The sequence below is a fragment of the Bubalus kerabau genome, chromosome 4, assembly GCF_029407905.1.
Source record: "Bubalus kerabau isolate K-KA32 ecotype Philippines breed swamp buffalo chromosome 4, PCC_UOA_SB_1v2, whole genome shotgun sequence".
Lineage (NCBI taxonomy): Eukaryota > Metazoa > Chordata > Mammalia > Artiodactyla > Bovidae > Bubalus > Bubalus kerabau.
This window is the reverse complement of record NC_073627.1, coordinates 81149683-81176489: the sequence shown is the minus strand read 5'-3', so window position 1 is coordinate 81176489 and position 26807 is coordinate 81149683. Positions and strand designations below refer to the sequence as shown.

The 26807-nt window shown below is 36.6% G+C and overlaps 1 protein-coding gene across 21 annotated transcripts in view; it reads right to left on the bottom strand.

The window, feature by feature from the left end:
- LINGO2 (leucine rich repeat and Ig domain containing 2) overlaps positions 1-26807 on the bottom strand; it is a 681723-nt gene that overhangs the window by 517065 nt on the left and 137851 nt on the right. For 2 of the 21 annotated variants that reach the window (XR_008713376.1, XR_008713375.1), the window contains one exon: positions 18713-19836. The exons of 17 other annotated variants lie outside the window; for them this stretch is intronic. The gene's annotated coding sequence lies outside the window, so the exon portion shown is untranslated. Of the gene's footprint in view, positions 1-10815; positions 11395-18712; positions 19837-26807 lie in introns of those variants that run through there. 2 more of the 21 variants (XR_008713389.1, XR_008713392.1) reach the window with 2 other exon arrangements.

Here is a 26807-nt window from a genome sequence, read left to right as displayed (position 1 = left end):
CTGCAAAGGACTGGGATGCTACTCCTTTTTAGTGATTCCAAGAATGACAGAGAAAAAAATAAAATTTCTGATAGGATGCTTTTGTATCTTTCCTCTTCTTTTGATGTCACCATTAGCAAAGAAATTTAAAATTTTTATTTTTTATTTATTTATTTATTTTTATTTTTTATTTATTTTAGATTTTCTTTTTTTTTAATTTTTTTTAAAATTTTATTTTATTTTTAAACTTTACATAATTGTATTAGTTTTTCCAAATATCAAAATGAATCTGCCACAGGTAAAATAGCTCACTCTCATGGTCATGGAGCTCACAGAATTGCCACCGCATCCTCACTGACATCTTCAAGACCTGATGGTGGTTTATGAATCAATGACAGTGAGCTAACACTCAACTCAGTTATTTTGGAGTTTGGTACTGTATGAGATAATAAATAAAATATAGCTGGTATTTTAAGACTTTGACTCTAAATTAAAAATTTCAGATCTAAAGTTCCTATATTGATCTAAGAAGTAGCTGAATCAACATGCAGAGATTTCTGGCATTCATGCTTTTCATGTATTTCCTTCCCCTCTCCTTTTCTTTCTTTCCCAAGTAGAAGATGGGGTTAATTGACAAAAAGAGATCAAAACAAATGGAGGAGAATAAATATTCATATTAATTTGAAAATTAGACACAAGAGAAATTGAAAAAAAAAATAGTACTTCTTTCAAGTTCCACATGGAAGAAAGCACGAGTAATGTTCTGATAGTGGATTAGTTCATTTGTGGACTAGACAGAAAGAAAAAAAAGAAATAAAATGGAAGGCTCCAGAGACACCGTTTTCCTCACCATCCTTTTAATGACTATTTATTATGTATAATAAATGGCTCGATGCCTTCAAACAGAAATATACAATAGGGAATTTGATACAATTGCAGTTACATACTTACTACATAAGAAAACTAAAGAAAATGAAGATTTCAAAGACAGATACATGCTAATGATTCTGTAGAGATTAAATCCTCAGGTTCCATTCTAAAAGTTATTGTTAAGTGTGCCCTGAGTAGGACGGACATCAGCTCAGGTGATTCTCATGTAGTGGTCCGCAGATCACACACAAACACTGCTATCTTCCTTCACTTAGCTTTTCTAAGTGTAATAGTTTAGTAGCAAACACTGGTAAGGGGAAACTCATCTCTACTATTACAGACTATCTGTCAAATTTGTAGCTTGCTAAATATTCCCTCCTTAACATAAAATAATAAAGTACTGAAGCATTAATCACATATCAGTTCAATTCAGTTAAGTCACGTCCAACTCTTTGCGACCCCATGAACCACAGCACGCCAGGCCTCCCTGTCCATCACCAACTCCTGGAGTTTAATCAAATTCATGTCCATTGAGTTGGTGATGCCATCCAACCATCTCATCATCTGTCGTCCCCTTCTCCTTCTGGCTTCAATCTTTCCCAGCATCAGGGTCTTTTCAAATTAGTCAGTTCTTCACATCAAGTGGCCAAAGTTTTGGAGTTTCAGCTTCAGTATCAGTCCTTCCAAAGAACGTTCAGGACTGATTTCCTTTAGGATGGACTAATTGGATCTCCTTGCAGTCCAAGGGACTATTAATCACATATATGTGGGATATTAATCACATATATATGTATTTTAAAAGCATTCTACATTATTTTCTTGTTGGATTATGTTTTTATAATACTTATATATTATAATTCTAAATTTAAAAAAATGTAATAGCTAGGGTTAGGTGTTGTGGAAGAAGATAAGGAAGAGATTAAAAGGAACAAGAAGTTTTGACTTCAAGTTCCTCTGCTTATTTCTTGATTGAATGACCTTTAGCAACTTTTTATTTACCCATAATGAAGGAAATGAATGACATCTTTCTATATCCCTTACAAATCTTAATTTCAATAATTATATTCAGTGGCAATTGAAGACATATAGTTACTTATCTAGTTATTTATATATAATATGGTAGAACACGTTTTTAAGTGTGGTGCTATAGTTAAATGTCACAATGAATAAAATAAAAGCTCTTTAACACATTTTATTTGTGTTTTAGAGCAGTGATAATTAATGACATCCAAAATGTGGCCTGAAAATGATTATTTAATAATATAGAAATGTATATATTACAGAATTATTAAGGGGTGATGATTTTGTAAAGAAAAAAAATCCCTTAATTATGTAATTTATGGTTTATAATTCCCTGAAAAACATGTTAAGCTATTTCAAGTTTCATGGTGAACTCTAACTGACCTCTCAAAGCCCTACTCCAATACCAACTTCAAGACTTCCTTAAAGTAACCAATCCATACCCTCACTTTCAGATGCTTTATCAATCTTTGTGATACTGTATATCATATATGATTTCCACTGTTGCACGGATCATACTGCGTGTTGTTTACAGTCCTATTTAGCCTTCTACACTATGAGCATCTTAAAGAGGAGAGGCTCAGTTGTATTTGTCTCTGTATCCCTCATCCTGAAGAAAACATGTAACATAAGGTAGATTCTGAATGGATGTTTGTGAACGAACACATATGAATTTATATTTGTCTTCTTAGATAAGTGTACTTTTTAATACTTAGAGCAGGAACAAGGGTACAGAATTATAACCTTTGACTTAAAGCACTGAAAACTGTACTGGACCATCATTCTAAGAATGCCTAAGAGGGTTCCCACTTTTCCCTCATCATGCTTACTCTTTTAAACTGGCAAATTCTTTCAACTATCAAATTCTTTCAACAATGTATTTGATGTTCCTAAACATCCATTAGTGCCCTAAACATCCATTTTCTCGTGTTATAAACATCCATCTAGTGTTCTTGTTGGGTATGAAAGCCCTGAGCATTAAAGAGAATGGTCCTAAATTTAGGACTTGAGTCCTAACTTTCCCATTTATTAACTACATAATGTTAGAAAATATATTTTATTTCTCTAAGACATACTTGCCTCATTTTCTCATCTGCAAAACAAGGACAGAAACAGTACTTACCCTTCCAAATTATGTGAGAGGCTTAAAACAGAGCACTTAGATTCAGTACTTAGCATATAGAAAATATTTAATAAATGTAAATAGAGTCTACAAACTTTTGGTTTTAATAAAAATGTTTTGATTACAAAGGAATCTTTGATTGTAAGAGAAAATGCCTGCACTGTTCCATCATACAAACCTTTTTCTGTCATGTTAAATGCTAAATTATCTTTAAAAAATCTAGAATGAATATTGTTGATTTCAACAAATGCATTCTTAGCACCAATACAAATATTCATATGCATTTTTCCTTTGATCAACAAATGCAATTAATTTATACAAGTTATTTCCTAATTTTAATCAACTCAACATTTACAGAGTAAATTCTTCATGATTAAAGTACAGTATTGTTTTACAAAATTGCTGAATTAATATTATTGCCTTATTATTTTACTGTCTCCTTTTGTGTTATTTTTAGAGGTTAGGTTGTTTTGGTATTAGGGTTACTGAAATGAACAGAAGAGATTCCATCTTTGTCTCTGATTAGCCAATGGTATAAAAACTATTTGCTTCTCGTGTTTTGCTTATTTTAAAAACCTTATTCATGACTTCTTGTTTTTTCCAAATTTATTTATTTCCAAAGAAATGCATATTTATCAAACATTTACTGATAGACTTTTCATATATATTATTTCATTTTTGTAATACTCACTTGTAGTTAGTAAGTATATTATATTCGTTATCATTAGCCTCATTTCTTTGATGTGGAAATATATTCAGAGGGGTTATTGGCCTAAACTGGACTGTTGAAAAGATATTTATATAGGCCAATCTGACTCCATTAAGACATCCTATTATTAATCACACAATGCAAAGTAGAATGAGACTGACTAATATATATATTTTTTAGTTCTACCAGTTTATTGCTACCAACCATCACCCTCCACCCTCATGCACACATGCTCAGTCATGTAACCCCATGGACTGCAGCCTGCCAGGCTCCTCTGTCCATGGAGTTTTCCAGGCAAGAATACTGGAGTGGGTTGCCATTTACTTCTCCATAAAAACAAAAGTTAAAATGTGGAGATAGATGAGAAAGAAATATCAGTTTGCAGTCATATAATTCTGAAATAAATGAAATTTAGCAAAAAGGGTAAATGCAGCAATTTTAAAATTATATTCAGGAAATAATTTTAGCAGTTTTAAAATTTGTATTCCTTATTGTTTCAGACACATAAAGGTTAAAGGGGTGACTGATTTTTATTAAATTTGAATATAAATCTCAATGTATACTTGAAAAAAATAAATAAAATTTACATTCCAAAGAAACTAAATTTGCAACATTGCCAATCAAATCAATATTATAAGGGAACAAAATTAAATAAACAAATGTCATATATACATATAAAATTCCTTTCAAAATTTATTGAAATATGGGATGGAAAAAGAAAATGAATAATAAAAAGTAATAAGTGGGCCATCAATATATAATAAGTTCACAAGTCATACTTTAAAATATATATATATATAAAGTAATTACATTGTAGAAAAATTATAAAGGAAAAATTTAAAATATCATCAACAGCAAATGATACATTTGCAAGTTTGGCAATGGTAGCAGCAAAAGTTAGGGAATCCCTGGCCTCAAATTGGGAGGGTATATAGTTCAGTCCTTTGGTCATTTACTATAGTTCTCATATTTCCATATTTGTAACCTCACAGAGAAACCTCAGACACGCAGATGGTACCACTTTACTGGCAGAAAGCAGAGGAACTAAAGAGTCTCTTGATGAAGGTGAAATAAAAGAATGAAAAAGCTGGCTTAAAACTCAACGTTCAGAAAATCAAGATTATGGCATCCAGTCCCATCATTTCATGGCAAATAGATGGGGGAGGAAATGGGGTCAATGTCAGATTGTATTTTCTTGGACTCCAAAATCACTGCAGATGGTGACTGCAGTCACAAAATTAAAAGATGCTTGCTCCTTGGAAGAAAAGCTATAACAAATCTAGATAGCATATTAAAAAGCAGAGACATCACTTTGCTGACAAAGGTCTGTATAGTCAAAACTATGTTTTTTCCATTAGTCATGTACAGGTGTGAGAGTTGGACCATAAATAAGAGTGAGAAATGAAAAACTGATGCTTTGATTTGTGGTGCTGGAGAAAACTCTTGAGAGTCCCTTGGACTGCAAGGAGATGAAACCAGTCAGTCCTAAAGGAAAGCATCAGTCTTACATTGGAAGGACTGATGCTGAAGGTGAAGCTCCAATACTTTGGCCACCTGATGTCAAGAGCCAACTCATTGGAAAAGACCCTGATGCTGGGGAAGATTGAAGGTAGGAGGATGAGGGGACAACAGAGGATGAGATGGTTGTATGGCATCACCAACTCAATGGACATGAGTTTGAGCCAACTCTGGGAGAAAGTGAAGGATAGAGAAGCCTGGCATGCTGCAGTCCATAGGGTCACAAGGAGTTAGATGTGACTTAGCCACTGAACAACAACACAAAGAAAATCTCATTGGCCAAATAAAATTACAGCCCCAAAATATCCAAATAAAATGACACGAAAATACAAATCAGACAGTGGCCAAATACTCTAGAAGTAATCCTCTATTTTTTAAAACCATCAAACTTCTTATTTAGGCCTGCCCACTAATAGGGCTCTTTTTCATTACAAAGTCCGTCTTAGGAAGCATAGGTGACATTTTCTTCTTGATAATTAGCAACACTATTGTATAGTTACAGTAGGACTATTCCATCATGGTTAAACAGTTTTCAATTTAAACTTATTAGCTAGCTATAAAGCCTGGCTTCATCTATTAGACAATGATGTATTTTTCTACATATTGATTCCTGCGTAGCACATGTATGTCACTGTTTGTAGGGGAGACAGAATGAGGGACAGCAAGGGGATTATTTACATTCACTGCCATTTCTGGGGCTGGGGCCGGAATTACTGATGGGCTATGGGTCACAGGACTGGACCATAGTGTCCTTGTTCTCTATGAAAGTGAAAGTCAGTCAGTCATGTCCAACTCTTTGCAACCCCATGGACTATATAGTCCATGGAATTCTCCAGGCCAGAATACTGGAGTGGGTAGCCTTTCCCTTCTCCAGGGGATTTTCCCAACCCAGAGATCGAACCCATGTCTCCCACATTGCAGGTGGATTCTTTACCAGCTGAGCCACCATGGAAGCCCAAGAATACTGGAGTGGGTAGCCTTTCCCTTCTCCAGGGGATTTTCCCAACCCAGAGATCGAACCCATGTCTCCCACATTGCAGGTGGATTCTTTACCAGCTGAGCCACCTTGGAAGCCCAAGAATACTGGAGCGGGTAGCCTATCCCTTCTCCAGCAGATCTTCCTGACCCAGGAATCAAACCAGGGTCTTTTGCACTACAGGAGGATTCTTTACCAACTGAGCTCAGGGAAGCCTGACATGTTCTCTCTGAAGGACATATAAACCATATTCAAGGGGAGTAGATATAAAACTTTACTTTGTTGTTTTTGTTTAGTTGCTAAGTTGCTATGTTGTTGTTTAGTTCTTTTATGTCCAACTCTTGCAACCCCATGGACTGTAGCCCACCAGGCTCCTTTGTTCATCGGATTTCCCAGGCAAGAATACTGGAGTGGGTTGCCATTTCCTTCTCCAGGGGATCTTCCTGACCCATAGATAGAACCTGTGTCTCCTGCATTGGCAGGCAAATTCTTTACCACTGAATCATGCAGGAAGCCCTTAAAACTTTACTGCTGCTAAGCTACTAAGTCACTTCAGTCGTGTCTGACTCTGTGCAACCCCATAGACGGCAGCCCACCAGACTCCTCCATCCCTGGGATTCTCCAGGCAAGAACACTGGAGTAGGTTGCCATTTCCTTCTCCAATGCAAGAAAGAGAAAACTTTACTAGAGCTCAGGAAATTTTACCCTTACCCCTTTGCTGTCTTTGTGTCAAACTCATAGCCTGGTTGTGAAGTACAACAGCCCTACAGTGTGAAATTTATGGGTAATTGATTTGGACTATCTTTTCCTGTATTCATCTTTATTTTATAGCCATATTGAAAAGGATTGAATTTTTCCATCTGGTATATAAAGTCTCTGTGACTTAAGACTTTGAGATATGAATGTTAAAATGACTAAATGACTAAAAACATTTAGAAAATGACTAAAACCACTAAGTGTATTTTAAAGGTTCTGTAATGATTGAAGATAATATAGTTGGTGGTGCTATGCATCAACAAATTAAAATTTAAGATTTCTCAGGGTAAATACCAAACGGCCTTTCTCCTGCTCCAATTTTCCTGATCACTATGGAGTAAAGGTAATTACAGTTATAGAAAAGTGCAGACTTAAAAAAAAATTTGGAGATGATATAGCAATCCATAAAATCTTTGTAAAACTTTTCCTTTCTGAGTAGAGTTAAGGTTGGTATCATGGACTCATGCTATTAATTTTCATCAGCCATTTGCTTTTTTACATTGCCTGTCATGCTAACTTCTAAGGAAATTAAGCTACTTGTATCATCACTTCCAGATAATCCATGGTCAGATGGCAAAAAGAATGACAATATTCTTTGTGAATATTTGAAGAAGAGGAATATCTCGTCCTGCTATTGAAATTGGCCTGGCTTTGAAACTTACTATGTCTAAAAGACAGTGAAGAAAGTGAGGCTGTGCAAATCCTCACCCTAGTCCTCAACAGCCCTTTCTTATATTGCTGCCACCATGAGAATAAGCCCAAGTTAGATGATAGAAAAGAGACCAAGTGGAAGAGAACCAAGGCCCCCCAGCCAACAGCCAGTTAACTGTCAACCACGTGAATGAGAATGATAAGCCCCCATTTATCATACTGACTGACTATACACAAGATCAGCAGAGCCCAGCCAAGATGAGAAGAACCACACAGAAGAATTGTGAACTACATACATGGTAGTTGCTGTTGCCACAAGATTTTGGAGTAATACTTTATGGAGCAACAAATGATCCTTAACGTCATGCCATTTTAGTACTAATAGCACACTAGTTATTGATATTTTTGTACCATAACTAGTTTCTCTATAATTACAATCAGGCTAGATTTCTCTTTCATATGCTTTGTAAAATATGGGGCTAAATAAACCTATACTCATGTTACTGTGTTCTACATGTAAAGATTGGGGTTACACAAGAGGCAGCCTCATACAGTAGTTAAGTGGTCAGGTCCTAGCACTACACAGATTTTCTCTGAGCCCTTCCCACCACATACTGGTTCTTTGATTTTAGACAAATGGATAAATTTCTCCATTTTTTCTTAGAAAATAAGTATAATAACATCTCCCTTATAAAGCTATAATAGGGAGAAAATAGCATACTTAATCTCTCATGTGTAGTAGGCATTCAATGGATACTTATTTTTAAAATTTGTAGCACACTGCAGTAACATTGATGTTTTTGATTAATATATAATTCCAACTCCTTTAATTCCCATAGCTTATCTTTTAATGCCTTTATATTCTGTAACGAAAAAGAAACTCATAGAGCTTGCTATGTGAAAGAAACTATTGTTTATGCTTTCAGTACTGCATGAGGCTGCAGGTCTTCTACTTTTACCATGATCTGGAACATTTCCATCACACGATCACATTTATATGGGTCTAAACCAACATTAGAGCCTTCTTATTTGTTTTTTTTTTTATACTCAGAATCAAGTCAAAAGGAAAACTGTGTTTAATGATTCAAACCAATAAAACCAGAAATTGTGTTTATTAAGACATCTTTTCCAGGGAGTAATGTCTTAATACCCAGTGCACTAGCTACCTACCACCTGTGAATCAAATGCAATTTCACAACATGAAGGCTGGACAGAAATGTCAAAACAGGAACTCTTTCAGAGAGCAAGTTCTTTTTTTTTCTTTTAAATTAATTTATTTAGTTTGATTGGAGGCTATTTACTTTATAATATTGTAGTGGTTTTTGCCATACACTGACATGAGTCAGAGTCTGACTATGGGTTTTTGTTACTGCTAAATGCAGATAAATCACTTTCTTTTTGAGATCCCTATTCAGCCTGTTTCTTTTTGAGATCCACTTTTGCCATATTTTCATTTCAAGATTAAATTTATCTGTAACTAGAAATTGCTTTACTTTAGAGAGTCAAGTCATTCGTTTTGAAGTTGAACACGTTTAAGATACTCTGAATTGTATCACTGAATCAACTACTTAAAATTCTTCTTGTTGCCATTATGAAGGTCAAATGGAAGAGGAATACACAAACACTATAATGCAATAATAAAATATATCCTATCAATAAATATTTATAAAAACTAAATAAAACATGTCCCCAAATGTCTATACATATATGGCTATATATGAACACATGCATCTTAAAAGATGTCATGTATGTGAATAGTTATTATAAAATAGTGGATGGGTCACTAGCTAGATAAACAGAAAATATACCTGAAAAGCTGCCTCAAGTCAGGAATTTAAAGTACCTCCTCCTAATTTAAAAAACTGAACTTAGGAAAATGAACACAGTTGTTCATTAAATTCAGACAATCAATAAGAGAGGTGTGTGAGGCATATTAGAAATCAGATAGGTGACAGTTTTGAAATCCAAGAATACAGTCTATTTTCTTTATATTTCCAGAGGATAAGTAACTGCCTAGCTTACTAGAAAAATGCTGTCATTTGAAATATACAGGGGATTTATAATACTAGAACTGATCTCAAATATCTGAAAAATAATTATTTAACTGATGTTTTTAAATAAAATAGTATGTTCAGTGACTCAAAGCTTGTATTTACAGCCATATTAATTTGGAAAGTGGGAAGGATGGCAAAACTTCGTATGGAATAGCACAGTTCTACCACCATTGAGAGAAAAATAATTTCATATAACATTTGGCTTTGTATAATTCGGTGTTCAGCTTTGGAGAAACACTATCAATAGAGGTTTTAAAATATATAGTATATTGCTGGAACTTCCCTGGGGGTCCAGTGGTTAAGACTTCAGCTTTCAATGCAGGAGGTGGGGATTTGATGTCTGGTTGGGGAGCTAAGAACCCATGTGTCTTGGGACCAAAACAAAACATAAAACAAAAGCAATGTTGTCATAGAGTCAATAAAAACTGAAAATAATAGTCATTAAAAATGACCATTCATTAAAAATGGTCCACAGAAAAATAAATCTTAAAAAAATAGAATATGTAGTATATTGTAATGATGTTTTTATACCCCTTGCCGTATTTATAAAAGATGAGAGCAGAGATGCTGCTCCTGAGAAGTAGAGGACTTAAAATGGAGGTTTAAGGTCCATTGGAAAGGATGAGGCTCAGTAGATATTGTCTGAAGGTGTTTGAATGAGAGGAAAATGCCCCAAGCATCTTTTTTTCATTCCTGCACTGTTTCTGTTAATTGCAGCAAGAAACACACAGCATCACTGAAGATCCCTTGGAAAGGATGAGGCTCAGTAGATATTGTCTGAAGGTGTTTGAATGAGAGGAAATGTCCCAAGCATCTTCTTGCTTTCATCCCTGCACTGTTTCTATTCACCGCAGCAAAAAGCACAGAGACTATCATCAACTCATCAAACTCTTCTTTGACAATGAAGATCCAGTTCAGATGTTACTTCTTCCTCTCTCTCCTCTAGAACCTAATGGTATGTGGTTCAGATTTTTATTGTGACTCTTATTATATTTTACTATAATTTTCTTTTAAAAGATATCCTCTCTCTCGCTCTCACTCTCTCTGCCATATTGGTATCCTTTCAAAGGGAAAGGTCATTAAATTTTCATCTCATTCATTCATCCATTTATTCAACAAATAGATGGGTACCTAATATAAGCCAGATATGATACCAATGACTAATTATACAAAAAAAATTAAGATACCAATCACAATTTCTACTATCAACAGCCATTGTATTTAGTTGGGAACACTGAGTGGTACATATATGATTACCGTATTGCCTTATATAAGCTATGAGAAATAAAGTGGTATGAGGTCATGTAGGGAGAACCCTTAAAATAAAGCCAGGGAGTTAAACAAAGGTTTCTTAGAGGACAAGGCACTTCATGTGAGGTTAATGAGATGAATAGGAGGCAAAAGTGTGTTTATAGACTTGTTGGTGTCCTAGAGCAAATTAGAAAATAGGAAAAAAAATCACCGTGGCTGAAGCACTGAGTGAATGCCATACCTATTATTCTTACACAGGTATTGAGGTAGCAGGACCTCAATAAATGCTGAATAAAGACTGAATAAAGCTCGGAAGACAATGCTGCATGGTTGACAGATCTACAGAATGGAACATCAGTTTACGTGACCCCAGGAGGTGGAGACAGAGAATAACAGCAAGTGAGTGTAAAGTCTTCCTCTCTCCATCATTCAGCCCAACAACATTAGCCGGTAAAGACTCCCAGGGACACGTCAATGTATGCTCTGTCTGCAGGGGAGGGGAGTCAAGAATAGCCTATTAACAATCTTTTGAACAGTCAAATACTGCAATAAGTAACCAAAGGCTGGGACACAGGGGCATTTTAGAAAACATGCTCAGTGATTCCTTATGTCTCACATGCTTTAGATTTCAAAGAAATCTTTCATTTTTCTATTTATTTTTCTTTCATTAAAAAAAATACATAAAAGATGCATATATGTAGAATTAGGAAAAAATAGCCCAGATGAACCTATTTGCAAAGCAGAAATAGAGACACAGATATACAGAAAAATCTATGGACCTCAAAGAGGGAAAGAGGGGGATAAATTGGAAGACTGGGATTAACATATTCACATTACTATGTATAAAATAGATAATCAATGAGAAGCTACCACATAGCACAGGGTGGTAGGGGGGAAGAAGGTACAATCTGTTTGTAGGATATAAGTTAACCTAAAAAATGCATTCCAGTATACAGTAGGTGCAGACAAATACTGTGATTCCACTTATATGAGGTACCTAGAGCAGTCAAATTCAGAGTCAGAAAGTACATTGGTAGATGCCAGGGGTGGGGGGTGGGGAGGGAGAATGGGGAGTTAGTGTTTAATAAGGACAGAGTTTCAGCTTAAGAAGGTGAAAAATTTAGGAGACAGATGATGGTGAGAATTGCACAGCAGTGTGTATGGACTTAGTGCCACTGAAATGCATAGTTAAATATCAGTGAAATAGTATGTTTTATATTATGTGACTTTTATCATAATTGTGTGTATATGGTTAGTTGCTCAGTCATGTCCAGCTCTTTGCAACTCTTTGGACTCTAGCCTGCCAGGCTTTTCTGTCCATGAGATTTCCCACGCAAGAATACAGGAGTGGCTTGCTATATCTTACTCCAGGGGAATCTTCCTGACCCGGGGATCAAACTGGCTTCACCTGCATCTCCTGCATTGGCAGGAGGATTCTTTACCCACCGAACCATCGGGGAAGCCCCTACCACAATTAAAAGCACATTAAAAACACTACAGGAGGATCCTTCCTGTATGCCAGACACTGTGCTAGATACTGAAGATACCAAAAGACATAGACCAGAGAAGACAAACTCACTAAGTACTCCCTTCTCAGGGCTCTGATGTAGATGAATAGCAGGAACCTTGGGTGGGTTTCTCACAAGTCAGATAACCCAGCTGCTACTCTAAATGTTCCTTCTTAGGAGATACGTAAGCTGATATGAGTGAATAAGATCTCTTCACTCAGGCACAGAGCTATTAGTATTTATTGAATGCCCATTATATCCTTTGCATTTGATGCAGATTCTCTTCTTAACCCTCACCATAACCCTATGAAGTAATAATCTTCATTTTGCCTTTTATGAAACAAAGACTGCTTATTTAGGAAGGTTAAATCATTTGCACAAATTCATATAAGTAATAAGTGACAGAGATTGATTCTGCAAATGTTTGTTTCATTCTAAAAGCCTCAATTGTGAGTTTCTACCCTAAAAATGCTTTCTTGCCATGCATATCATGATTCTATTCCATAGACTGTTTTATGTGAATGTAAAATCAGTCCAAGATAAGTATCTTAATAATACATTCTAGACTATATTCTACACACCCCAAATAATATCACTTCTGTGCTCCCTCTGCACTGACTCTGAGGATATAATACAATCAGGCACACCCAGAATAGGAACAGCATGAAATGTGTATGTTCGTTTCTCCAGGATCTCCTAACATGGTGAAATATTCCTTAATCATAAAAAGGTAGCGGGTTGAAACCAGTTATAGCCATGCATCACTTCCTAATTTAAAATGATGCCTCTCCTAATAATGTAATTTCACAGAACAATAAACAAAACCGCCATCTATTTGGTTTTTATATTTCATCTGTGCATCAGGAACAAGGGTTTCTGATATGTGAGAGGATTCTTTGGGCAATCTTTGAGAAAAGTGTTTAAGGAAGTCACAATGTGAATAATAAGTGAGGGCAGAATGGGGATCGTGTCTGCCTTCATCCTCTGCTTGATAAAGCAGCATGACTGCTTTTCTATAGAAGAAGGAAGCTATGGGGTTGTTTCAGCATTCTCATTTCCCCCAAAGAAGGTTATTTTAGTGTCTAATCAATTCTCTGGTTCAGCCAAATGGTTAATTGCTGAGAAAGTCATCTGATCAAAGCGACTGGACCTTATCAACTACTTGACAATGCAGTGGGGTTTTCCATTATCAACCTCAATTGACTCAAAAAATGGATGATTATTTAGCTTTAATCAGGCCAGTGAGGCTATTATAAAACTTGACTCTGCTTTTCATTGGGGCTACAGTGGACTCGAATGGAGTTGCCATGGATTATAGTAGAAGGAACACCATCTTTGGAATAAGATGTGAATTTCAAACTACCTCTGTCATTTATGAAGGCGTCCCTGATGGTTCAGTGGTAAAGAATTGGCCAGCAATCCAGGAGATGTGGAGATGCAGGTTCAAACTCTGGGTAGGGAAGATTCCCTGGAGAAGGAAATGGCAACTTGTTCCAATATTCTTGTCTAGAAAATCCCATGGACAGAGGAGCCTGTCAGGCTACAGTCCATGGGGTCACAAAGAGTCAGACATGACTGAGTACCCACGCACACCTGTCATCGATGAATGATTTCTGACAACTGACTTGACTCTTTCAAGGATATGTACCCTCATCTATACACGAATGAAATTAATATCTACCCAATGTAGGGAGAACATAAAGTAGTATTAAATAGTTAACTATTTAATAGTTAACTCCTAGTTAACTCCTAGTTCCTCCTAGTTCTCCTAGTTCTGTTCTATTATCTTTGCAATCAAAAGGCAATCCTAGCAATATGAACAGGTAGCTGGAGAGAACATGACTCTTCATCTTGCCTTAACTTTCTGTCTAGCTTGTTAAATAACTTTGGTGGAAATAAAGCACACTATTTACTTACATACTTCTCTGACAATTGTATCACAGCAGTGGAAAATGGAAACAGCACTATTCTAATAAATCATCTTAACAGCTCAGTAAAGTTTTAATGTTGCCTTAGCACTTTTATCTGTTTAAAGAAAAATGAGATAGAAATAGAGTATTCTGCTATTATTCTACCTCTGCAAGCTTGCAGAGCACATTGCAAAGGCACTGTGCATCAAGAATCCATTGTGTACCCTGGACTTTTTCTTCCCAAAATCTCACAAAAGATTTAAAGTTAGACCAAAAAAGTGATAGTTATAATAAAGCCCTTTCTTCCCACCATGGCCTAAAGGCTACATATTAGTTCCAAAGACATGACTTTGGGTTATGAGTCAGATTAAGAAGTTGCATCAAGAAACATTCTTACTCAAGTGGATGAGGTCCACATTCCCTTAACTATTCCATAATATGCAGTGGCAAACTAATACTATGGAGCTCTGCATAACTGATAACATTATTTGGGGATGTTCAATAAGTCAGTGTCCCCTACCTTTTGCAATTGGGAGCTTTGAAATGCTAGAAATTTGCAACAACATGGCACCCCACTCCAGTACTCTTGCCTGGAAAATCCCATGGACGGAGGAGCCTGGTAGGCTGCAGTCCATGGGGTCGCGAAGAGTCGGACACGACTGAGCGACTTCACTTTCACTTTTCAATGTCATGCATTGGAGAAGGAAATGGCAACCCACTCCAGTGTTCTTGCCTGGAGAATCCCAGGGACGGGGGATAGACGGTGGGCTGCCATCTACGGGGTCTCACAGAGTCAGACACGACTGAAGCAACTTAGCAGCAGCTGCAGCAAAGATTCTTGCCTGGAAAATCTCATGGACAGAGGAGTCTGGCATGCTACAGTCCATAGGATTACAAAGACTAGAATACAGCTGAGCACACATACACACACACACAAGGAATCCTTTAGTAGAAAATAGTGGTAAAAATAGTCTTCAAGTTCCTTAGACAAAACTCAGTAATGACTAGTCCCACTGCCACTAAAGGCCTTTGACTTTATCTTCTCTCAGTCTGTTTTTTGGTGGCTTCTTAACCTTACCAAAGATGCTACCCATGGTATTCAATTGTCCCTGAGTTCATGCATTTAAGTTGAGAAGAGAAATAAAGAGGAAGAGAGGCAAAAAATTGAGGATCGCCCAGAAGGTGTTGAACAAGATTTGTGGTTCGATTCAACAACTAGGTATTGAATCACTGCTTTTCCAACCTCCTGAGGTACCTACAAAATGAGGTAGATATAGCTCCAAATTGTTCACACACTGAGTTGGATATATATGTCTGATTTCCAAAAGCCACTAGAAAGGTCTGAGTAAGTTATCTCCAAGGCAGGAGAGGAGGGAAGATGGTTTCCTACAGTGTGTGTGTGTGTGTGTGTGTGTGTGTGTGTGTGTGATTTTAGGTAGTTTAATCCTCAAAGACTCATATGCATATATTTTATTCCAGTGCTGATCAATGGATAACAGCTGCCTGGAACACAGTGTAAAAGAGGCCCCTGAGGTTGTTTGTAGGCTTGACAGAAGAGGGGCCAGGTCAGAGGATCAGTGATATGAACAAGGTGGGTGAAAGGAGCAAATTGTGTTTTCAGTGTATCATCCCAGGGCCTACAGGGTAAAATTCAGGCTTACTAGTACGGCATAAAAGATGCATATTCCATGTTGCATCCCGTGTTCCGGTACCGTACACAAGGATGACAAAGTGCTTGGTTACTCTACCTGCCATGCTGTTCCACATTTTTGAACCTCTATTTATACAACTCCCTTTTCCTGGAATAATTTACTTCCATTTCAAGATCTTTCTCTTAGGGAAAATCTCTTTCAAGTTTGAACTCAAAAGACTTCTGACATCATTTCCATCCTAAGTAGATCTGACTTCTTCTGTCTCCCCACATTATCCTACAAGAGGACTTCAGCATACAGTTATAATAAAGGGGTTTGTTTTACACTCATTATCATATTAGTGATCTATTTCTGGGCAACAGATTGCCCTAAAACTTAATAGTTTAAAATAACAACAACTCTTCTTTATGTGAGTAGTTTAGGACTGTCTCAGTTGATGGCTCTGGCTCAAGGTGACTCATTAGGTTGTGGTCAAGGTGTCAACTGGGATTACTGTCATTGCCAGACTTAATGGAAGCTGAAAGTTCACTCCCAAGCAACTCATATGGTTGTTGTCAAGCCTTAGTTTCGGTTATTGGACCGAGGGCCCTGGTTCTCCATCATAACAGTGAACCTCTTTATAGGGCTTCTCACAACTGGCAACTTGATTAGCTCAGAACAAGTAGTTTGAGAGAAATAAAGAAATGCCAAGGCAGTAGCCACAGTCTTTTTAAATAACCAATCTCAGAAGTGGCACTCATCATATTTGTCAAATGTTATTTATTTGAAGCAAGTCCAGTAAGTTCAGCCCACACTGATGGGGAAGAGATTCCACAAAGGCATGAAAATTGTGTCAGGAATCACTATAAATCATCACAGAGTCAGTCTATCACATTCAGTATTTTCCCTAACTGGGTTGAAACCAAAATATTGCTCTGTATTTTCCTAGCATCTGTCTAATGTTTGGCACAGTAAACAATGAAGAAAGGAAGGAGGAGAAAGAGAAGGTAAGAGCCATCAAAGTCAAATCATAAATTAAGTCCCTTAACAACTGGAAGGAAAAGGCACGGGCGACCCACTCCAGAACCCTTGCCTGGAAACTCCCATGGATGGAGGAGCCTGGTGGGCTGCCGTCCATGGGGTCACTGAGAGTCGGACACGACTGGGCAACTTCATTTTCACTTTCATGCATTGGAGAAGGAAATGGCAACCCACTCCAGTGTTCTTGCCTGGAGAATCCCAGGGACAGGGGAGCCTGGTGGGCTGCCATCTATGGGGTCTCACAGAGTCAGACACGACTGAAGCGACTTAGCAGCAGCAGCAGCAGCAACTGGAAATGACCAATCTATAAAACTATTGTTCAGGAGAGAGAAACACAATTTGAATATCTTAGCCAAGACTGAAATTACATGGACTTTCTAGCATTATGGCCTTTGATTATGCCATTTAGCAAAAAAAGAATTTGTAGTTTAGAACTGCTATATAGGTCTGGAAAAGAATCTCTGAATTTAGAAATATAAAGACTAATTATATTCATTTTCCTGGTTCATAGAGGTTCCTTGTAGTATATTTTATGACCAAAAGGCCCTGTGGCTGAACACTGACATTTATGGATGCAGTTTTATGTAATAAACAGAAGCTCAATTATCTTAAATGGGTTTTCTTAAGTGCTATATTGAAAGTGAACTCTAATTTAGGCTGATTTCTCTTCAAATGATGAATGTAGAAATGTCAAGTCTCTCGCTTTAAAATACTTGATATGACATTTTTCCCTTTGAAATATAGCTCTCACTCCATCCCTCCCTTCCTCCTTCACTCTCTCCATAAACATGTAGGTGGTAGGAAAACACAAGTGATTAAAATCTGGTGCCTACTCTCAGAATCCAGCATGTGTACATCCAGATATGCATGCAACCAAATAATCAAAATATAATGTGAAATAATGATTATATAATGTGAATAAAGTATAATGTGAATGTAATAAACAAAATACTGTAGGGTCATAGGAAAAGAGGGATCGGCTTTGTCTGGAAGAGATCAGAAGATAATAGATGAGTTATGCTGCTGCTGCTGCTAAGTCGCTTCAGTCGTGTCTGACTCTGTGCGACCCCATAGATGGCAGCCCACCAGGCTCCCCCGCCCCTGGGATTCTCCAGGCAAGAACACTGGAGTGGGTTGCCATTTCCTTCTCCAATGCATGAAAGTGAGAAGTGAAAGTGAAGTCGCTCAGTCGTGTCTGACTCTTAGTGACCCCATGGACTGCAGCCCACCAGGCTCCTCTGTCCATGGGATTTTCCAGGCAAGAGTACTGGAGTGGGTGCCATTGCCTTCTCCATGAGTTATGCTACAGACTTTTAATGATGAAATCTATAGAGTGTACACAATGGTTTGATATATTCCTTAAAAGAAACCAGTTATAGGAGGTAGTTATGTTATGTTATGGTAGGTAGTTTAGTTTTGGGTCAAACTTCTTGAAACTTATTTAGTTCTAGTAAAAGCCCTCTTTGACATTAAAAGACTTTATTTGAGATGAAGTTGTATAGGATTTCAATAAATTATTCTGTCCTAATGAGCATCAATTTATTTTTTTAATAAAAAAATAAATTAGGAGCATTTCAACTGCAATTTCAAGAAAAAGAAAAGGAACTAATGATGGAAGAATCACAAAGCAGAACTATTCCTGTTCCTGCTCAGAGAGGCAACTGTAATAGTTTCCAGTTCAGCTTAACTGTGATTGATTTCATGGCAATTTAAATGTATAAACAATACATTTATTCACACGAGTTAATTTGATTGCAACTTCAGAACTAACAAAGGGCAGTTTGAACACTTTCAGATCTGAATTCTGTTTCAATTTTCTTTGCTTTTATGGTCACATTAATCCTTAAATTAGAATAGGAAAAAAATGTTGTTATAAGATACAGTTCGACTATATTAATTGTACTTTCAAGATAAAGGATTCTGATGTTTGTATTTAATTTTGATTAATTTTCATAATAGAACATTGCAGCTAAAAGAAACATTAACTCCAGCTTAACTATATTTTCAATTTATTATCAATCAAATATACTGAAAATTAAACACAGTTCCATTCAGAGAAAACAAATGTTATATGAAGTCTTATTTTAATTGAGAACTAGAATGAGTGTGAAATGACATGCATTTGCCCAATTAAAATATGCATTTTAGCATTCAAAATGGCTATCAACTCTTGGAAAAGAAGTAGATTATAAAAAGGTGGGATAGGAAAGAGCGGGTATGGTTTGTTGGGAAGACATCATTACATACGACTTAGAGTTGAGAAAGTGTATAAAATATGATCTAGTGGACAGACTTCCTCAATTAAAAAAGTCAGGCTGGTAATCTGTCTCCTCTTTTCTCAGCTACCATACTCATTGCCTATATTAAAGGGAAGATTCAGATCACTGAATAGAGACCAGTCTATAAAGGTATTTCCTTTCTTAATCATTTAACATAAAACATTTGCAAATCTTCTATATGCAAGAAAATCAGATAAATTAAAAATAGTCCTTTTAGCTAAGGCCTTATGACCCAGTAAGAGAAGACAGATCTCATTAAGTCTGGAATCATGTTGATGACAGAGAAGGCAATGGCATTCCATTCCAGTACTCTTGCCTGGAAAACCCCATCGACAGAGGAGCCTGGTGGGCTGCAGTCCATGGGGTTGCTAACCAGGGAAGCCCGATTTCTTAAAGGGGGTGAGGTAGGTAAATCTCAAATATAAACTTGAGAAATGCCATTTTTTCCCCGTATTAGGTTTCTTCAAGCTGGAAGTCTTCTGTTTCAACATTCTCCATAAATGTTTTATTCTCTTCTTCTCTTTGGTCCAAAATCATCATAATTTCTTCAAATGAGAAGACTGAAATAAACAGATATGAACTTTATTTTCTCTTCCTTCTCTAATCCATCATTTAAACTCACCTCTATTTTATCCTCTACTTTCATTCATAGCTTTGATATCCTTTCTTCTTTTTCCTTTTTGAATTATTTAATAGCTTTTTTCTATGCAAATATTCTATAAGGAATAGAACATTTATACAAAAAAAGAAAAAGAAAAAATAAGAGGGAAAACCCATTGAGCAAACCTACCAAGAATATATTTTATAGACAGACAGCTTAGACTCAACCCACACTTTCCTGAGCCAATGTGACCTCTATATTTTTCTCTTCTTATATTTCCATTCACTTAAAAAATATTTCCCACTTTATAAATGCCCACTTTTTGTTTTTTCTTCAGCAGATGTAACTTTTGGGGAAAAGAAGTATATCACATGTAGATTTGTTTTTTGTAAAAAACACACAGTGAACATTCAATGCATAAATATTAAAACAAAGACACGAAGGAAAAGAGTTAGGCATGAGAGACCAAATTCTACAAGGTATAAGCACTAAGAACTATTAATTAAAAGAAAAACTTTATTTTATTGTAAAATAACTCAGTTATAGTTTATCATAAATTATTTTAAATGTAATTTGGTGATCTTGAAGTTTTAAAACGACATAACCTAAGAATTACATCTATCACATCTATGGCAGGGATGTCATTAAGCATAAAAAGAAGCATTATTGTGCTTTGCTAGTCTAGACGATCCCTAAATTAGCAAAAGTTGTGATGCTTCATCTTCCAAGTCTAAGAAATGCTAAATAAGACAACAAATAATACAAGGGCTGCCCACAAAAGTTATGATGAGCTCAGTCATGGAGTTTGATTCTCAACTGTCATTCCATCTCACTTCAAGATTTCTGCAGAAGACTAATGAACACAGAATGAGAATGTAACAGAACTGACAGTGTAAACTGGTTGCTGGAATGTAGGCTTATATATCTATCCCTTGATCTTTATTCTTAATTTATAGGGTTATAATGAGAATATATTCTCTGTTTTTGTGCATGAAACAGCTCTCTTCTTGAAGAATGGAGCATCAGACTAGGGAGGAAAGCCATAAAAACAAAAAACCAGTAATATTGCAGTTATTATGTGCAATAGGGTCAATAAAGTGAAAGTGAAATTACTCAGTCATGTCCAACTCTTTGTGACCCGAGGGACTGTAGCCTACCAGGTTCCTCCATCCTAGGATTTTCCAGGCAAAAATACTGGAGTGGGTTGCCATTTCCTTCTCCAGGAGATCTTCCCGACCCAGGGATTGAACTCAGGTCTCCCACAATTGTAGGCAGATGCTTTACCGTCTGAGCTACCAGGGAAGTCCATAGAGGATCCATATAGAGTCAACAGAGAGTAATAAAATCAATATAAAAGATAATGGAACAAAACTTGAAAAAGTACTGGATAAATCTATAGAAATAGTGGACTTGGGAGCAGGTGAGGTTTTAGAGGAGTAAATATGTAGTGACTGACAGGCTGGTTAACATTCTTTTCATTTATTTTACTCTTAGGTATACTGTCTCTGTCTGTCAGCAGTGATTCACAGTGAAGAGCAGTTACCAAGGTTTTCAACCTGAAGTTTACAGGGGAGCCTGGTGGGCTGTCGTCTCTGGGGTCACACAGAGTCGCACACGACTGAAGCAACTTAGCAGCAGCAGCAGCAGCAGTTCCACTTTCTGTTCTTAACATAATCAATAGCCTGCTTTATAGTATCTCAGAAACATTTGAATGAATTATCCAGAGCAATAACATGCAATTACAAGGACTTCAGATATTTTTTTTAACTTGATAAAAGTCAGGACTTAAATTTACTCTTTAAGTAATAGTGCTGATTATCCCCCCACTATCATCTTGATCTCTTTAGGAACTTTTGGGAGCCTAGGAATATGAAATATTAATGGAGATTATTTTCTGCCGAGATCTTTGTAATCTTGTCATTCTAATTACTGACCTTGGATCTAAACACATATCAAAACACCTGGATAGTTACTGGATTAGTTAAGACCATGGCGGGAAACAGGCATGATTGTTTGATGGGAGACATGAATAAGAAAAAAAAATTTATAAAGGTGGACAAGGTGTGAGAAAGAAACAGGATATTGCAACACTTCCGGAATAGCAAGAGCAGGAAGTCCTTACTACCACAAGGCTTTACCCAAAGGAAACGGTCATTGAGACATTGAAAGCATAGGTGCCTGTATGAACAGGGCCACCTGACAGGAGCTGTAGCCTTTAGTAAAGAGACAAGTCCATTCTGTGAAGACCTGGCGGAAAGTGAACAAGGGATTCAATATCCCAACCTCATCCATCTCCCCACTGTTCATAGCTTGACAGTGTCTTCATTATCTAAACTCAGAAAGCCAACAACAAGCAAACCACACATGCCAGCCTTCTAGGACTATAGAAAGGTGCTTGCATACTCAGTCGCTCAGTCGTGTCTGACTCTTTGTGACCCCATGGACTGTAGCCCACCAGGCTCCTCAGTCCATAGTATTTTCCAGGCAAGAGTACTGGAGTGGATTGCCATTCTTTCTCCAGAGGAATATTCCTGACCCAGAGGTCAAACCCATGTCTCCTACTTGGCTGGCATATTCTTTACCACTGAGCCACCTAGGAAGCCCTTAATGATAAAGAGGGGGTTCTGGAGGACAAACATAGCATATTTGGCACAGAAGATCCTTTCATAATTTGTTAAAGCAGCAGGGTAAACTCTGGCAGGCAAATTCATTTTTAAGAGTTTAAATTTTCATTGCTATCACTGTAGAGCTATTTTCCCCTCTCTCAAATATATTTAATATAAGGAAAAATGTATTTTTTTCATACAAGAATTAAAAGAATTGATTCAGGAATATTATAAAGTTGGAAATATTGACTTTGGTTCCATTAATCTAGTTTTCTCCTTTCCTTGTTCACCAAAGCCTAGGTCTTTCGTGATGGTTCCCTCTCCCATCACATTGGCCTCTAGAGCTATTGAAAAATGGTATCACTTAGCTACTCTTTTTCTCTCCCAAACCAGCTATCAGCAACTAGTGCTAATGACATAAGCTTGCAAATCTTCACTAATGCCTTTGAAGCTTATAAAAGCACAACACCTTTGCCTGACATTTCAAAAACCCAGGTATGGAAGATAGTTTTGATGTCTGGGATAAAAGAAAGAAGACTGTCATACAAATGCCCTGTGAGCCACGCCCAGTAAGCGAGACTCCTTGGGGTAGTCATCATGCTGTTGGTCAAATATTTGTGGTTCTCCTAGAATGTGGTGTCATTGCACCTTCTTGTCCACTGTGGTTTGGTATGGTCATGCAATTTGCTTTGTCCAATAAACAAGTATTGATTATGGGAGGAAATTTTAAAATCCAGTGCCTGGTTCATATTTTTAGCTCCTTCTCCCTATCACAGTACTAAGCAATGTTCAGATAGTGACTCCTGTACAGCCAGGATCCTGAACTGAGTATAACTTGATGGGAATATGCCATCAGCAAGCAATACATCTCAGCTGTTTTCAAAACTCTGAAATTCGGTGTTATATGTGACCATGGCATAACATAGCTCATACAAATTGACAAAATCCTCAGGGAATTAATTTACACCATGAATATCTTCTTTGTATGCAATGATACTCTGATTTCCCCCAAACTCTGGTTTTTATTATTTTGTTTTTAAAGTCCAAAAATACACTCAGGGGCATGTACATTTTGTGAACAGATTTATCTGATATATATGTCTGATATATCAGGGAAGGCTCAAGAAATTTCTGGAATATTAACTGCTCATACTTAAGTGATTATTTTATATTTCACAAGTCAAAGATACAAAAATTGTGTGAATAGTGTAATTATACAAAATAACAGTAATGTTATCAATAGAGCTCACAAGGACATTTCTTAAACATGTGCTTTTAGAAAACCCTAAAGACTCCACTGGAAAATTACTAGAACTAATCAATGACTATAGTAAAGTTGCAGGATATAAAATCAACACACAGAAATCCCTTGCATTCCTATACACTAATAATGAGAAAACAGAAAGAGAAATTAAGGAAACAATTCCATTCACCATTGCAACGGGAAGAATAAAATACTTAGGACTATATCTACCTAAAGAAACTAAAGACCTATATATAGAAAACTATAAAACACTGGTGAAAGAAATCAAAGAGAACACTAATAGATGGAGAAATATACCATGTTCATGGATTGGAAGAATCAATATAGTGAAAATGAGTATACTACCCAAAGCAATCTATAGATTCAATGCAATCCCTATCAAGCTACCAACAGCATTCTTCACAGAGCTAGAACAAATAATTTCACAATTTGTATGGAAATACAAAAAATCTCGAATAGCCAAAGCGATCTTGAGAAAGAAGAATGGAACTGGAGGAATCAACCTACCTGACTTCAGGCTCTACTACAAAGCCACAGTTATCAAGACAGTATGGTACTGGCACAAAGACAGAAATATAGATCAATGGAACAAAATAGAAAGCCCAGAGATAAATCCACGCATCTATGGACACCTTATCTTTGACAAAGGAGGCAAGAATATACAATGGATTAAAGACAATCTCTTTAACAAGTGGTGCTGGGAAAACTGGTCAACCGCTTGTAAAAGAATGAAACTAGACCACTTTCTAACACCATACACAAAAATAAACTCAAAGTGGATTAAAGATCTAAATGTAAGACCAGAAACTATAAAACTCCTAGAGGAGAACATAGGCAAAAAACACTCTCCGACATACATCACAGCAGGATCCTCTATGACCCACCTCCAAGAATATTGGAAATAAAAGCAAAAATAAACAAATGGGACCTAATTAACCTTAAAAGCTTCTGCACATCAAAGGAAACTATTAGCAAGGTGAAAAGACAGCCTTCAGAATGGGAGAAAATAATAGCAAATGAAGCAACTGACAAACAACTAATCTCAAGAATATACAAGCAACTCCTACAGCTCAACTCCAGAAAAATAAATGACCCAATCAAAAAATGGGCCAAAGAACTAAATAGACATTTCTCCAAAGAAGACATACAGATGGCTAACAAACACATGAAAAGATGCTCAACATCACTCATTATCAGAGAAATGCAAATCAAAACCACTATGAGGTACCATTTCACACCAGTCAGAATGGCTGCGATCCAAAAGTCTACAAGTAATAAATGCTGGAGAGGGTGTGGAGAAAAGGGAACCCTCTTACACTGTTGGTGGGAATGCAAACTAGTACAGCCACTATGGAGAACAGTGTGGAGATTCCTTAAAAAACTGGAAATAGACCTGCCTTATGATCCAGCAATCCCACTGCTGGGCATACACACTGAGGAAACCAAAAGGGAAAGAGACACGTGTACCCCAATGTTCATCGCAGCACTGTTTATAATAGCCAGGACATGGAAGCAACCTAGATGTCCATCAGCAGATGAATGGATAAGAAAGCTGTGGTACATATACACAATGGAGTATTATTCAGCCATTAAAAAGAATACATTTGAATCAGTTCTAATGAGGTGGATGAAACTGGAGCCTATTATACAGAGTGAAGTAAGCCAGAAAGAAAAACACCAATACAGTATACTAACGCATATATATGGAATTTAGAAAGATGATAACAATAACCCTGTGTAGGAGACAGCAAAAGAGACACTGATGTATAGAACAGTCTTATGGACTCTGTGAGAGAGGGAGAGGGTGGGAAGATTTGGGAGAATGGCATTGAAACATGTAAAATATCATGTATGAAATGAGTTGCCAGTCCAGGTTCGATGCATGATACTGGATGCTTGGGGCTGGTGCACTGGGACGACCCAGAGGGAGGGAATGGGGAGGGAGGAGGGAGGAGGGTTCAGGATGGGGAACACATGTATACCTGTGGTGGATTCATTTTGATATTTGGCAAAACTAATACAGTTATGTAAAGTTTAAAAATAAAATAAAATTTAAAAAAAAATTAAAAAAAAAAAAAAAGAAAAATGTCTTATAGCTCCTCAGAAGAATTTGGAAATATTCCCACTCTGAAAAATAATTCCCTAAATTATGAGGCTGGAAGGTTACTTCTGATATTCCCATATTATTGGTTTCATGAGTTATTTATTTATTTATTTAGTTTCTTAAACCATCTAGAGTTTTTTTTTTTTTTCCTAAGTTGAAATTATGTCTTTTAGAAATACTGTAGGAAGGAAACAAGGAAACAAACAAACAAAAAACCCTGAAAGTAAAAGTAATTTAACTTTGGATATAATAACTAAACGGACATAAATATCTAAGCGAATGTTTTCTGTTTCAACCATGACTGTTCGATGGAGTGAATAAACACACAGGAATCACATTAAAGTAAAATTTATCAGCTGAAACATACTACATATGCCTCAGTGATTAACAAGAATATTTTATTTCTATCAGTTATGCAAACTGAGAACAAGGTATTTTAAGGTTTTCCCAGTTCACATATTAATTCAGAATATATCAAATAATTTGAATGAAAATGACCTAGAGGCATATCTCGAAAAGTCCATATACAAGCACAGAATTATAAACTCATTGGCCTTTTTGTGCTGTATTAGTCCATCCTCATCAGAAAGTTTACCATTAAAACAATGTTCAGTTAAATAAAGAAGCCTTTTGCTTTTAAAGAGAAATTTGAAATCTTTGCTAATGATTGATGGAGTTTACCTTAATGTTCTCAAACCTCATGAACGTCAAATTTACCTTGGGCACTTATTGAAAATTCAGACTCCTCTGTGACTCCAAAGAGCTTGATTTGGTGGTCAGAGGTCAAATTGATCAGGTTATTTCTGATGCAAGCCTAGTCATTGACCATTGAGAAACATAGCCAAGACAGAGCCCTTACAAGGGTATTGGACATTGATTTTGTCCATTTGCATCACACATTTTTAGTTAACATGCTTTCTATAAAATTCTCTTCTCTAACAACAAAGGAGAAAGGA